The following is a 16208-nucleotide window of genomic DNA, read 5'->3' on the forward strand; positions in this document are numbered from 1 at the left end:
GTGCCACCTGCCAGTACTCCGGGTCACTTAACTGTGATGGGCTCTACTATTGGGGTTGTGTACTCCTGTCACAGTGACAGTGACACAAAGAGGGCTTAGGTGTGGACAGGATGCCCATCCTGGCAGGATGACTGGGAGGAACTGCACCTAGCCCCATTTGCATTTCAAAGGATTCTTCCTCATACAAACACAAAGGAATCTGAGATCAGGCCTGCCTTGTATGTTGTCACCCCAAACTTCTTGGAGCCTTGCCAATGGAGGGGAAGAACTTTCCGGAACCAGATGTGAGGGGAGTATACAGGACCCCCCTCTCCAAAGCTGGCACCAGGTATAAAACTTGAGCCTTCAGAGCCATTCATCAGAACACTCCCGGACCTGTGGCCATTGCAGAAGAAGAAGTGCCCTGCTGCTACCAGTGGAGTGCCTTGCTCTCTAAGACTATAAGAAGGAAGACTGGAAGGGCTGGCTTCATATCAGGGTAACCTGAGTAACTCAAAGTGTCTGTTGGCAGACTTTCTGCTTAAGCCACAGGAATACAACAAACTCCAGAGACCTCCCTGCAACTGCCAAGCTGATCTGTTCCACTGTACATACCTGGACCTGCCAGAGCCCTATTGGTCTCTGCTTGTGTCAGTTCCTGATCCTTAAGCGGTACCTGGCTGGCATCAGTTGAACTCCTCCTTAAGAAGAAAGGAAATCCTAAAGTTTGGGCTCTTGACCACGAACGGGCCCCTTCTCACTGAGCCTCTTTTGCCTTCGACAACCGCCAATGTGAAGCTCTGGGTGAAGAGATGCACTTCACACTACAGCAAACGCCAGAGATAACCAGCAGTGGGAGATCTGACTTGACACTACACCAGTGATAACCTACTGTGACTACCAATGCGAAGCTCCAGTAATGACTGTCCATGACACCCGACCGGCTCTGAGTACTACAGGGACAACAGCCCATGCTGCTCAGCCTGCTCTTCGCGCTACAGCCATAATCATCTCTCTCCTCACTGCCTCCTCCACCACGAACAGAACTCTTTGCGCCAGACTTTGAGAAGGTATATTTTTTAGCAGTACTAACCTGGTCTCTTTATCCAGCCTGCACTTCACTACGGTCGGCTTAAACTTGTGACTTCCCCCACGTCTAGCCTGACCAGATGACTCCAAGTGGCACTTTGAGCTTTTAGACATAATATGAGCCTAAAACTTTCAAATTCAGTGTCTCCGGCTTTACTGATTGAACTTTTGTTGTTTTGGTATCATTTTATTCATTACAATTTATCTTAACTTTCTAAATTGGACTGGGAGTTTGTGTTGTGTTTTCACTTTATTTCTGTTTGTGTGCTGCATAAATATGTTACACTTAGCCTCTAATTTAAGCCTTTTTGCTTTGTGCCATGCTACCAGAGGGTTAAGCACTTGTATATGTGGAGGATGACAGCCTTCTCAGTTATCCTACTCTGGAATTACATGTGCCTGCACAAGGGTAGGTTATAAGGTGATCCTTATTTAGACTGGTCTTCTGTCTATGGGAAGGGGAAGGACCTGTCCAGCCTTGGGGAAGTCCAGACTAAGGCCTTGGATGAGAGTGGTCTTTAGAACGAAGAGCATTCCCGTCCAACGAGCTGCCTACTGGGTCGATCAAACTCTGGAAAACAGGCAAAGCAACTGGTTGCTTCATGGACCTAGCTCTGCTATTAGCCAGGCACATGATCACAATGCACTGGAAAGCCCCGTCCCTGCCACAGGTCACACAATGCGATCTATGATTACACACCAAGGGACAGCCGAACCTGTGTCTCCCCAATATGAGGAGTTACGGGCCTCTGTACACTCCAAGCTGCAGCACTATAGGACGATCTAGTTCTTATGTTTTGAAGTGATGCCATTGATGATACTAGTCTGCCTTAGATTGGCCACATTATCACCTTTTATCTATCGACAGACAAAAAGAAAAAAGGGAGCACACTGCCTCACACTCAAGCAAAAAGTTAGCCCCAATGCATCATGGTAAATGCAGTCACTTCGTTTTGTGCTGAAAAAGTAATCAAAAGTCTTTCACCTAAGTAGGTGCAGCAAGTGCTGTGTATCTCTGGACACGTGTTTCTAGGTTTAGCCCGTCATCAGCAGAGAGCAGCCAAGTCTGTGGGGTTGCTTGAAATGCCGCCAAAAGTCTTCTCGGGTTTATGTACCACTCACTGGCGCACAGGTGCCTCTCCAGAGCTCGTCAGCTCGTTAGCTCAAGGGAGCAGTCATTGGACAAAAAGAAAAAAGGGAGCACACTGCCTCACACTCAAGCAAAAAGTTAGCCCCAATGCATCATGGTAAATGCAGTCACTTCGTTTTGTGCTGAAAAAGTAATCAAAAGTCTTTCACCTAAGTAGGTGCAGCAAGTGCTGTGTATCTCTGGACACGTGTTTCTAGGTTTAGCCCGTCATCAGCAGAGAGCAGCCAAGTCTGTGGGGTTGCTTGAAATGCCGCCAAAAGTCTTCTCGGGTTTATGTACCACTCACTGGCGCACAGGTGCCTCTCCAGAGCTCGTCAGCTCGTTAGCTCAAGGGAGCAGTCATTGGACAAAAAGAAAAAAGGGAGCACACTGCCTCACACTCAAGCAAAAAGTTAGCCCCAATGCATCATGGTAAATGCAGTCACTTCGTTTTGTGCTGAAAAAGTAATCAAAAGTCTTTCACCTAAGTAGGTGCAGCAAGTGCTGTGTATCTCTGGACACGTGTTTCTAGGTTTAGCCCGTCATCAGCAGAGAGCAGCCAAGTCTGTGGGGTTGCTTGAAATGCCGCCAAAAGTCTTCTCGGGTTTATGTACCACTCACTGGCGCACAGGTGCCTCTCCAGAGCTCGTCAGCTCGTTAGCTCAAGGGAGCAGTCATTGGACAAAAAGAAAAAAGGGAGCACACTGCCTCACACTCAAGCAAAAAGTTAGCCCCAATGCATCATGGTAAAGGCAGTCACTTCGTTTTGTGCTGAAAAAGTAATCAAAAGTCTTTCATCTAAGTAGGTGCAGCAAGTGCTGTGTATTTCTGGACACGTGTTTCTAGGTTTAGCCCGTCATCAGCAGAGAGCAGCCAAGTCTGTGGGGTTGCTTGAAATGCCGCCAAAAGTCTTCTCGGGTTTATGTACCACTCACTGGCGCACAGGTGCCTCTCCAGAGCTCGTCAGCTCGTTAGCTCAAGGGAGCAGTCATTGGACAAAAAGAAAAAAGGGAGCACACTGCCTCACACTCAAGCAAAAAGTTAGCCCCAATGCATCATGGTAAATGCAGTCACTTCGTTTTGTGCTGAAAAAGTAATCAAAAGTCTTTCACCTAAGTAGGTGCAGCAAGTGCTGTGTATCTCTGGACACGTGTTTCTAGGTTTAGCCCGTCATCAGCAGAGAGCAGCCAAGTCTGTGGGGTTGCTTGAAATGCCGCCAAAAGTCTTCTCGGGTTTATGTACCACTCACTGGCACACAGGTGCCTCTCCAGAGCTCGTCAGCTCGTTAGCTCAAGGGAGCAGTCATTGGACAAAAAGAAAAAAGGGAGCACACTGCCTCACACTCAAGCAAAAAGTTAGCCCCAATGCATCATGGTAAATGCAGTCACTTCGTTTTGTGCTGAAAAAGTAATCAAAAGTCTTTCACCTAAGTAGGTGCAGCAAGTGCTGTGTATCTCTGGACACGTGTTTCTAGGTTTAGCCCGTCATCAGCAGAGAGCAGCCAAGTCTGTGGGGTTGCTTGAAATGCCGCCAAAAGTCTTCTCGGGTTTATGTACCACTCACTGGCGCACAGGTGCCTCTCCAGAGCTCGTCAGCTCGTTAGCTCAAGGGAGCAGTCATTGGACAAAAAGAAAAAAGGGAGCACACTGCCTCACACTCAAGCAAAAAGTTAGCCCCAATGCATCATGGTAAATGCAGTCACTTCGTTTTGTGCTGAAAAAGTAATCAAAAGTCTTTCACCTAAGTAGGTGCAGCAAGTGCTGTGTATCTCTGGACACGTGTTTCTAGGTTTAGCCCGTCATCAGCAGAGAGCAGCCAAGTCTGTGGGGTTGCTTGAAATGCCGCCAAAAGTCTTCTCGGGTTTATGTACCACTCACTGGCGCACAGGTGCCTCTCCAGAGCTCGTCAGCTCGTTAGCTCAAGGGAGCAGTCATTGGACAAAAAGAAAAAAGGGAGCACACTGCCTCACACTCAAGCAAAAAGTTAGCCCCAATGCATCATGGTAAATGCAGTCACTTCGTTTTGTGCTGAAAAAGTAATCAAAAGTCTTTCACCTAAGTAGGTGCAGCAAGTGCTGTGTATCTCTGGACACGTGTTTCTAGGTTTAGCCCGTCATCAGCAGAGAGCAGCCAAGTCTGTGGGGTTGCTTGAAATGCCGCCAAAAGTCGTCTCGGGTTTATGTACCACTCACTGGCGCACAGGTGCCTCTCCAGAGCTCGTCAGCTCGTTAGCTCAAGGGAGCAGTCATTGGACAAAAAGAAAAAAGGGAGCACACTGCCTCACACTCAAGCAAAAAGTTAGCCCCAATGCATCATGGTAAATGCAGTCACTTCGTTTTGTGCTGAAAAAGTAATCAAAAGTCTTTCACCTAAGTAGGTGCAGCAAGTGCTGTGTATCTCTGGACACGTGTTTCTAGGTTTAGCCCGTCATCAGCAGAGAGCAGCCAAGTCTGTGGGGTTGCTTGAAATGCCGCCAAAAGTCTTCTCGGGTTTATGTACCACTCACTGGCGCACAGGTGCCTCTCCAGAGCTCGTCAGCTCGTTAGCTCAAGGGAGCAGTCATTGGACAAAAAGAAAAAAGGGAGCACACTGCCTCACACTCAAGCAAAAAGTTAGCCCCAATGCATCATGGTAAATGCAGTCACTTCGTTTTGTGCTGAAAAAGTAATCAAAAGTCTTTCACCTAAGTAGGTGCAGCAAGTGCTGTGTATCTCTGGACACGTGTTTCTAGGTTTAGCCCGTCATCAGCAGAGAGCAGCCAAGTCTGTGGGGTTGCTTGAAATGCCGCCAAAAGTCTTCTCGGGTTTATGTACCACTCACTGGCGCACAGGTGCCTCTCCAGAGCTCGTCAGCTCGTTAGCTCAAGGGAGCAGTCATTGGACAAAAAGAAAAAAGGGAGCACACTGCCTCACACTCAAGCAAAAAGTTAGCCCCAATGCATCATGGTAAATGCAGTCACTTCGTTTTGTGCTGAAAAAGTAATCAAAAGTCTTTCACCTAAGTAGGTGCAGCAAGTGCTGTGTATCTCTGGACACGTGTTTCTAGGTTTAGCCCGTCATCAGCAGAGAGCAGCCAAGTCTGTGGGGTTGCTTGAAATGCCGCCAAAAGTCTTCTCGGGTTTATGTACCACTCACTGGCGCACAGGTGCCTCTCCAGAGCTCGTCAGCTCGTTAGCTCAAGGGAGCAGTCATTGGACAAAAAGAAAAAAGGGAGCACACTGCCTCACACTCAAGCAAAAAGTTAGCCCCAATGCATCATGGTAAATGCAGTCACTTCGTTTTGTGCTGAAAAAGTAATCAAAAGTCTTTCACCTAAGTAGGTGCAGCAAGTGCTGTGTATCTCTGGACACGTGTTTCTAGGTTTAGCCCGTCATCAGCAGAGAGCAGCCAAGTCTGTGGGGTTGCTTGAAATGCCGCCAAAAGTCTTCTCGGGTTTATGTACCACTCACTGGCGCACAGGTGCCTCTCCAGAGCTCGTCAGCTCGTTAGCTCAAGGGAGCAGTCATTGGACAAAAAGAAAAAAGGGAGCACACTGCCTCACACTCAAGCAAAAAGTTAGCCCCAATGCATCATGGTAAATGCAGTCACTTCGTTTTGTGCTGAAAAAGTAATCAAAAGTCTTTCACCTAAGTAGGTGCAGCAAGTGCTGTGTATCTCTGGACACGTGTTTCTAGGTTTAGCCCGTCATCAGCAGAGAGCAGCCAAGTCTGTGGGGTTGCTTGAAATGCCGCCAAAAGTCTTCTCGGGTTTATGTACCACTCACTGGCGCACAGGTGCCTCTCCAGACCTCCCCCACCAAAAACCTCCCACCTCGAATATTGATGGTGAACCAGGAGTGAATGCCTTTGGTTGAACAAACTAGCCCTCTAGCGCCACGACTACTTACCTTTAGACCATACACCACAAGATCAGCTTACTATTTCATTGTGTTTTGGTTTGAGACCTTTGTTGTGTTTATATATTGATATGCTTTATTGTATTCTCTACAGTTGTGCAACTGTTTCTACAGTTCCTTTTTGGCATAGATAACCACTCAATCCGGTTTTAAAATGTCAATAAATCTGGTTTCAAAACTTACAATGTTGAGCAATACCTTGAGAGTTTCACCTGTGATATCCCGCTTTATTAACAAGATGTCATCTTCATAGAAGCTGGCCATGAGTGAGTGAATGACACTTGTGAGATTCTCAGTCAAGAGATTATTTTTAAGTTAGTCTGCAGGGTACATCTCAAGAAGGTTTTCTTGCAATAATCTGTCTTATATTTGCACAGCTGGGCTTTATCAAGTTTGTCTTTATAAAATAGTTTATTGCTGATAGCTTCAACTGTAGGAGAAGCTCCAGGCAGGAAAAGTTAGAATACAGTGCCACAAAATCTACCTTGTGGGTTTTTCCTACTTGCATCTCAGGTGAAATCATGCACGTTTAGTTGTTGCACGGTTTGATATATATATGTTTCCGCAAGAATGCCACTACTGACTGTTCCAAGGGGTGTACTCCAATTTGCTGCAATGATGGAGCCACTAAAATCACGTTCCAATGGGAATTAAAATCACACTTAGGTCAGTGACTCAAATGCATATTTGTACTTTAGTTCTGTGCAGGTAGAGAACCCTGTATTTTGGGTCCTGCAAAGAAACAAGCATGCATTTGTTTTGTGAACGTTGTCGCTAAGTGAGGGAAACGTATTGTTTCTAATACTTCAAGTGCACTTCTTCCAGCTTCTCTACATTTGCCTTAACAGCTGTGGGCTTAACTGGAGCTCTTCTGCCAGTTCCCTAAGACACGCCATGGCTACTGTGGTGGCTACTTTTCTTAATCTTTTTGAAGAGGAACTGGCCACCACATCTGCTATTAGACACTGTCATAGAGCTTTCACAAGCACATGAGCTAAGGTACCAAGCTAGGTCCACAGTTTCATTGATGAACATAAGGTCCCATGGTTTTTAGGGTGGCATCAGGGAAAAGATACATTGGTCTTTCAAAAATCTCCATTCTGTCAGATCTTAGGCAAGAGGGGCAGAGGGCTACATTATAAAAGGAGGTTCCAGTATGTGGTGACTAGTTTAGCATTTTGTAGAGAAATCCTACTGTTCAATTGCTTGAAGTTTTGATGATGTACTTAATTAACCAGTAGGAATATTTTGCCCTGTGATACTCTCTCTTTTCAGCCTAGTATCTGTATTTCTCATGTGAATTGACTCACTATCCAGTAAATGTTAACACATTACTTCTGTATGATTAGGATGCCTTTTGATAAGCCTTTTTAACCAATATACATCTTCTTCCCTTATCACGTTCTGTTTTTTTAGTAAAGGCAAAAACACTTGTTAGTCACTGGGCTGTAAATTCAATTGTGCCCGAAACATGAGGCTGCCACAGAAGGCATGCACCCACTGTACCTCAATCTTCACAACCACATACCAACAATGGCCAACAGCACACGTTTAGGCGTTTTTATTCCTTAGATTAGCTGGATCCCTCTATTTCCAGAACCAGAATTAATTTACGCGCTCCCTCCTGTTCCTTTAACAGTGAGGTTGAGTCTGCCCAGGTGGCACTGTCCTACCTGGGTGGGGCTAGGTGGTCATATGATGAAGCATGACACTATATAGTGTGTGAGACCACCTAGTCCGTAAAGGAAACTCCCCCCCTGTTCTCCAGACCCTCTGCAGTACCACAGCTTACTGATACCCCACCTCCATTAGAGGACCACGAGGGATCTGGTGGCACAACTGATGCACCATAGATCCATCCCTCATTGTCATAAAAGAACCCCGTAGTCCTTTTTGTGTTTCAACAGCACACAACATCAACTTAGGAAGCTTTGGGGCATCAGACGTTTCTGGAAAAATTCCTCAAAACTAGACTATGCACAGGCATTCCCAAAGTTCACCTAGGCCCACTGAGAGCAACACTACTTGCTGCAGCACTCTTTGTCTTAGGTCTCAAGAAATGTTACGACATTTCCCCTGCCCTGCTAACCCTCCAATAGCTCCCCATTAAAGAGAGAGCCCAATTTAAAATCACTTGAATTACATACAGAACTCTGCACTCCTCCTCACCCTTCTATCTAAACGAGAATCTGGAAATCTCCGGAGGAAATAGGGGTTCCAGAAATGCCCAATCCCTGCTCTTGGAACCCACCTCCTTCAGATGAGAACTATACATGAACCAGTCTTTCGTTTGGAGTGGCTCTAGAATCTGGAACTCTCTGCTTCCCTCACTCTGTCTAACAACCTGACCAGCAACCTTCAAAAAGGACCTCATGTTCCTCCTATTTGACAGACATCTTGGTTAATTCTCCCTTGACCAGACTTATTTACTTTCTCCACTTGTTTAAATGTTGATGTCCTCTGCCCTATTGCTGTAACTGGCTCTTGTAGTAACTCCTATATACATACACTGATGTAACCTAACTACTATTAATGTAACCCTGTATCCTATGTGCTGTAAAGCGCTCTGGTGCCTTCAGGCCTTGCCCACGCTATATAAAATTGCAAAAACAACAAATAAATAATTAACAGTTCTCATGCTTCTTTTTGCAGTTGAAATGGTTATCTTTTGGTTTTACAAGTTCATTTGACACTCTTTGGAGCTGATTCTGCTCCAGCTTGCCTGGGAGATATTAAAACAATTTTTTCATTAATTGTTTTCTAAAATACGGCACTGCTCATATCTGAATATGGACTGCCTATTTTTGCCTTCCACTGATAATTGATCGTTTTGTGAGGTTTGCCTCCCAGAACACACGTCTTACGCTGTCGTAACGCTCTCTAATGCTTTTCGGTCAAGACTGCGCCGTAGGAAACTCAATATAAATAATACATTGAAACAAGTGAATTATCCTTGTCCATCCAGCAGTTTTCACCTTACTGCGCCCCCGTCACCACACTTTTCCCACTCACCAGGCTCCGTTTCACGAATTTCAATACTAGACCAAGCCTGTGTACAATGTGAATGGTTTAGGAGCCACGCAGCGTTTTTTCCGCAGGGATGATTCATATTTCTATTTTGTTTAATAAGAATTAAATGTGAGTTAAACCAGCGGATACATAATAAAACCTGTAAGAAAAGACAATTGCCTGTTTCTCTTTGTGCAATGAACATGCCACTCTTCACTCCACTGGTCCACAAAAACACAATTTCCCGGATTTTCCTGCATATTTTTTTCACTTATTTCTTTGAAGTGTTAGTTCTGTGATTGGCTTTATTGACATTCCAAACTGCGGGTTATCGCCACCCCCAGCGGACTTTTTCGTGCTTGGCTGACCTTTCCAGAGACTAAAAATGTAATCTCTCTTTAATTAAAAGTGTGATGTCTACTTTTTGATACTTGCTTTACCTTTTATTATTTTCTGTTTGGCTTGCTTTTTTTTCTTATTTCTTGCTATATTGGCTTACCATGCCTAGACTATCTTTTTTCCACTTGCAATGTAACCACAATGTAAACTAATAGCTGTTTCCTAATGAAAATATTTCCCATTGGTTTCTGGCTTTTATGCAGTGTGTTTAATAATCGATATTTTTCTCAAAAGAAATCACGTGGTATCTATAAAAACATTTACGTTACGCTGTTTACCATTAAGGTTCTCATATTATTTTTGCTGCCCATTTAAACTGGCAGATAGATGTATGTGCTAAGTTAAAATATATTTCTGCCCTAAGGCGCTCTTTAAAAGAAGATAACGTGAAGGCAGCATCCCAATTCACGCTCATATTTATCAATGAAGACCACCAAGCAGGTGCAATCTCCCCACAGAGGAACTCCTTGCACCCCACTATTTTTGTTGGAGGTCTGATCCCTTTTCCGCCATTGAAAGGTATTTATTCCTGTCTTAATCAGCGTTTGCTTAGGAAGGGCGCCATGGGCCCTAATGCAAGCAGAATCAGTGATGGATGCTGGAAGCACTGGTTGCCTGGGTGGATAATAAAATACTGTCATAATAAGTGGCAACCCTGGGCCCCTGTACTAATTACATCATTGACAGATATGTCCCTGCTTGATGGGAGTAAATGTCAGATCTTTTCAAGGTTTGCGAGGGGTTGAAGAGAATCTCACAACTGGCCATAAGCGTGTATGTTTGTGGGTGTGCACAAGCTCACAGGGCATTCCATCCTTAGAATGGCCAGTCGCCTCGTTCGTCTAAGAGAATCAATTTATGAGTGCAAACTCGGCTTTCATGGATTCAAAAAAAAGTTTTGCACTTACAAAAAAGCTGATCTGCTAGTACAAGTCAAGTTAAAACACAAATTGATTTGTTATGTATAGCTCTCACTGAGAGCCTTTAGCGTATATGTCCACTCTACATGTGATAATTCACTGCTGTGCTACCGGTGGGTTACAGATCTCATAACTTATTATTGGTACATCATAAAGGAATTCCAAGCTGCTCTGACTGGGCTTTGTGGGAGCCTTTCAGAGCAGTGCTGGAATGAAGGGGGTGCAGCTTCTGAAGGAGAGGGAAGGGAAAGCACCTAGGTGGTGGGGATGGGTGATTGGAGGTCAGGTATTTATTATTTTATTTGGGACTGAGAGGAGAGGACATGTTATGTATGGATCCCCCCATTACTACTCTGCCCCGTATAGCAAGTGAAAGCAGGGGTAGGTGATTTGCATGGGCCATTAATAGCTTAAATTATAGATGAATAAAAAGCGAAGTACAGGGATGTTTTTCACTTCAGAGTTCTGAGTGACATGATAGACAACTGGAGCTTCGCGCTCGTCTATTTCATGTCACTCAGAACACCTCTGTGAAAAAATCCCCTCAATGCTCTGTTACCCATCTATAATTCTATATGCTACATATGGATGTCCTATTACTTCTCTTCCCTTGCGTAGCAGCTGAAAACTGGAGTAAGTGATTTTTTGGGGGACACAAAACAAAAAATAATTTTAGATGGGTAAAAAGTGAATTAGTGATGTTTTTCACCTCAGTGTTCTTAGTGAGTTCATAGACAATTTGAGCTTGACTTTCATTATCTATTTGATGTCACTCCAAATCCCTCAGTGAAAAATATCCCCATAATTTACTGGTTGCAATCTATAAATTCTACATGTGTATCAGGCGATACAATTGTGGAGCACATTATGTGACTCCCACAATGATAACAAAAAGTTAAATAAGGTGCAAATGGTTCACGCTTAATTGATAAGATGTATATTGAATGCTAGTATTTGTGGAGGAAATCTTTTCAGCAGTTTACTCCATTAGTAAGCAGGCGAAGGAATGTTAAAGATCTTTATGCGTTTATATTTTTGTGCATCATTAAAAATGTTAATAAACGCTCAGTTAAAAATTGATATAATACTGTTGCTTTTTAAATAAATTCTCTATGATGTGTAGACGTACGTTTTTCTGATCGTTGTTAATTAGGCCTCAATTTAATACAAACTCCATGTTTTCCAAGATGGAAGTTCCCCCATTTTATTCACTCCCCACCCCCAATTTTTTCACATCTCTTACAATTTCTGCAGCACGCAGTCACGCTGAAATGCACTGGTTTAGTTTTACTATCATTGTTTATGCTGCTCTTTTCTTGGCTCAGTTATAAACTACAGAATTAACCCCAAGACCCTTTCGCTGGTTCACTGTACCCTATTTATTTATATAACACGTTATTGCAAATGTATATTGTTTGTTGTAGCAGTATGACATTAGCATAAAGGGATTAGAATTATTATTAATGTAGTGGGATAGTGCTTAGGTGTTAAGGCAATGTGACATTTATTTTTCGTGTGCTCCGATTTGCTGATGAAATGATACACTTGCTCACACTACAGTGATTCTGCAGTTTGTTAATTTCATATGCAAAATAATATATAGAAACCCTTGATTTGGCTGTGTGCCAAAAGACTTTCCTGTTCATTACTTTCCTGAATTTGCTGTCCACTTGGAATTTAGCGTAATTTCTGATTTTACAATTCTCTGTTTTATAGTAAAAAGAGAGCCTTCATGGCATTGACACTGTGTATCACCTTACTTTTGAATTCTGTAATAAAACCCTTTATTTTTTCTTTGATGTGGAACCCAGTTATTGAGCAGGCCCATTTACTTGATTTATTTCCTTATATTTTGTTGCATTGGAAGGTGCCTGAATGCCGGGGCTCTACTTTTTCTGTTCAGCAATAAAACTTGCATAATATTACTAAAACAAATTTCTGACCGAGCGACATAAAAGCCAGCAACTTTTTGTGGCTTTCCTGTACCCATATAGTTGTTGTTTTGCATGTGGAATTTAAGTCATATTGCACCAATGTTCATTTGATTTCTTTCCTAATTTGACTCATAAAATGTGTTGGTTCAGAGTTTTTAGGTTCCGGGTAGTGCAGAGGAGACAAAGAAAGGTATTACAATGTTTTCTTATGCTATTACCTGGAAGACTTGTGGGGACTGAATGGATACCAGCTTGTTAGCCTGACATGATGCAAGGTTGTAATTAATATAAAGAATGAATTGGGACTAACAGAACATTTTTATATACACAGTCAAATAATCGACTGCAGTATAGATAGCTGGAAGTTTCACTCCTGGTAAGCCTTGGCCCTTATAGCTACTGAAGGTCCCTGACTTTCCCGGAGTATGATGTCCAGTCTGACAACTTTCCTGGACACTCACACGCATGGTCCATGGGGAAAATTTTCAATACTGATGTTCAGCAACAAACAGTACTCGAAGGTCTTCTCAACAGACTTCTGTTTGGATGTTAGTTTGAGATAACAAAAGAGTTGCGGGGGGTAGGGAGTACTTTAAATTTCTTTTGAAACTCTGGAAATTCCAATGGGTACTTTTGCATTACATTGGAATTTGCGCTTTTTAATAAGGGAAGCAACTGTTTCTAAGACAACCTTGAAGGTTACAGTGGGGGTGGGACTCTACCGTCTGCAACTGGGCAGACAAAAGCTCATAATTAACGCTCTAAAGAAATATTGTGTGAATAAAATATAAATCAGGAGACGGGTAAATTGAAAAGGGAAACAAGGAAGAAATATTGAAAGGAATGAAGGGTAAACAAACGAAGGAAGGAAGGATGGATCAGTGGATCAATGAGTAGGGGGATGGATAGGTGGATGCACAGGTTAAAGGATGGCAGAGTAGAGGGAAGATGGATGAATGAGTGAGCAAATGGGTAGGTTGATGGGCAGGTGAATGAATGGCAAAGTAAACTGATGGATGGACAAGTGGCAGACTAAAGGGATGGATGAGTGAGTGAATGAATAGGTGGATGCGCAGATGAAAGGGTAAATATATTGATGGATAGATGTATGGACAGGTGAATGGATGGCAGAGTAAAGAGATGGATGGATGAGTAGGTGAAAAGATGAGTTGATGGATCAGTGGATGGATGACTGGGTGTATGTATGAATGGATGGCAGAGTTGATGGATGGACAGGAGACTGGATGATGGACAGAGTGGATGGTTATATCTATGGGCATATGGGTGCTGAATGGAAGAACTAGTAGTTGGATGGGCAGGTGAACTAATAGGAAAGTAAAGGGATAGATGGTTAAGTGAATGGACAGGTGACAGGGTGGCAGAGTAGATGAGATGGATGGATGAGTGAATAAATAGGTGGACGGGCAGATAAAACAACGTGAAACAATCACTCCTTTAACTTTTCAAACATTTTTCCCTTCGAATTCTGCAATTGACTACGCCAAAATGTTTGAGCTGAAAACAATCTCTGGAATGCACTTCTTAGTTTAAAGAAGACCCTTATTATTACTTCACCACGAGGTTCCTGAGCGAAGAGATAAGTAGGTTGGAGGCACACGTTTAAAAATAGTCACAGCAATGAATGGAAAATATATCAAGGTGATTCTCAATTGCAATGTACACAGCAAATATATGTGATTATATTATAGCATAACTTCAAAGCAAAGAATAAAAGTCAGAATTCATCACTGTAGGGCCTATCACTGCTCTTCATCTTTCTCATGCCTGCAAGTTGATGACTCCTATTCAACTGCGAGAAAGAGATTTTCCACCCGTATGGGACAGGTCAGGCAGCTGACGTCCGCTCCTGACTGAAGTCTCTGAAAATACCCCCTCGCTGCTGCCCAGGGACACCTTTTATAATGAAAAAAGCCTGCTAACAGGCCCTTCCCTCTAAAAGTCAATACATGCTGGCTGCTGTATTTCAGAGTTGGAAGAAAACAAGCGTGGAAGGTTGGCCAAGTCTTCAAGGCTTGTTTTTCCCAAGGTTGCACTAGAGAAAAACACAAAATATGGTCTTCCTTATCATGATTAGTGTTCGGTGAGAGAATCTACGAAAAACACAGCTTGGTTTACCATGTGGAAAAACACTAACGCCACGATAAAGCCAATAGGCAGCTAAACTGAATACAAAATGTCTAATGCCACGTTAAATCCAATAGGCAGCTAAACTGAATACAGAATGTAATGCCTAATGCCACTTTAAAGCCAATAAGCAGCTAAACCGAATCTAAAATGTAATTTGCTACTGGTGAACATTGAACAACTAATATACACAGTGATGAAACACAAAGTCAGTGGTCAAACATACTTAACGTCATTACAACATGTGAAACAATGGCAGAGTAAAGGGATGGTTAGGTATATGGACAGGTGAATGGTTGGCAGAGTAAAGGGGTGGTTGGATGAGTGGGTGAAAGGCTGAGTGAATGGATGAATCAAAATGGATCCCAGGGTGGTGGGTGTGTGAATGGATGGCAGAGTGGATGAATGAATGGATAGATGGACGGCAGAGTCGATAGATGGATGAATGGATGGCAGAGTGGATGAATGGATTGAGGCTAGGAGACTGGATGATGGATAGCAGAGTGGCCGGATGGATACTGGATGGATGAATGACAGAGTGGATGTGTTGATGAATGGATGGCAGAGTAGACGGATGGGGGTGATGGATAGCAGAGTGAATGGATGGCTGACTTGATTGATGGATAGACAGAATGGATGAATGGCAGGCAGAGTGTATGGATGGATGGGTTAGTGGATGGATAGATCGATGAATGGCATTGTGGATGGATAGATGGACTCGGTAAAGATTGAATGTTGGTTGAAAGAATGAATGGTTGACAGAATATAAATGTGAAATAGTGGATATCAGCCGGTCGATGGAAGGGTGAAAGTACGAATGGATAGATACTTGGGTGCAGGAGCCAAGGAAGCTCTTCTAGAGAGGGATGGGCCGAGTTGCTTTGCTTGCTTGGTGCAACCAGAGATTTAGTTCAAATTCGAGGGGGTTACTTTAATTTTCTGGACACTCCCTTGCCTCCAACACAGTGCTTAGTATGTGCTTGTTGTTTCCGGTGCAGAGCACCGGCACTTATTTCTGAGGGCCAGCACTTCTTTTTCTGCCTCAAGCATTTACTGCGAGCAAAAGACACATATGGGAAAGATGGAGGAAGACAAAAACGAAAAAGTGTCACAAGTGGAGAAAGCTGCAGGAGTGAGCTGAAGGCGCAGGGGGTGGCTGTAAATGGATTGAAGAGGCCCGAAATGGCTTCAACATTTAATTGCAGCAGCCGCGTGTTTGAGGAGAGCTTTGGGCACCGGCACGTTTTTATTAACAAATTAAACACTGTTCCAAATTAGTATAGTTTGGCTTTTATCAGCCATCTTTACCCACAGTGTCATGCAGCTCTAGTAACGCAGTAGTTCCTGTGGCGCTCCCCACCCAATGAAGAATATTTAATAGAAGGTACATCGTATTTATCGTAAGATTTACCCAGATTCCAGTTGGAGTAACGGATTATTTTTCTATTTACCAACATTGATAAGGTATTCAGACGTTCCATTAACCCCAATTTATAGTGTACTCAGAACTTTCAGGCGTTGGGTACTAACAAAGTTATGTTACAGATGAAAGCAGGCAAACTACTTGCCAGCACTCTGCACATGATACTATTTTATGACAATATGCCCTCCAAGTTCACTGTTTGATGGCGCCAACCCAGTTTATTTTCAGATTCCATAAATGAGTGAGGCCTCTTATAGTTAACCAGGTAGTGTGAACGTAATGCTGAAA

The 16208-nt window shown here is 43.4% G+C and overlaps 1 protein-coding gene across 5 annotated transcripts in view; it reads left to right on the plus strand.

The window, feature by feature from the left end:
* CNNM2 (cyclin and CBS domain divalent metal cation transport mediator 2) overlaps nt 1-16208 on the plus strand; it is a 776587-nt gene that overhangs the window by 702718 nt on the left and 57661 nt on the right. The gene's annotated exons all lie outside the window — the stretch shown is intronic.

The sequence above is a fragment of the Pleurodeles waltl genome, chromosome 6 (assembly GCF_031143425.1).
Source record: "Pleurodeles waltl isolate 20211129_DDA chromosome 6, aPleWal1.hap1.20221129, whole genome shotgun sequence".
Classification (NCBI taxonomy): domain Eukaryota; kingdom Metazoa; phylum Chordata; class Amphibia; order Caudata; family Salamandridae; genus Pleurodeles; species Pleurodeles waltl.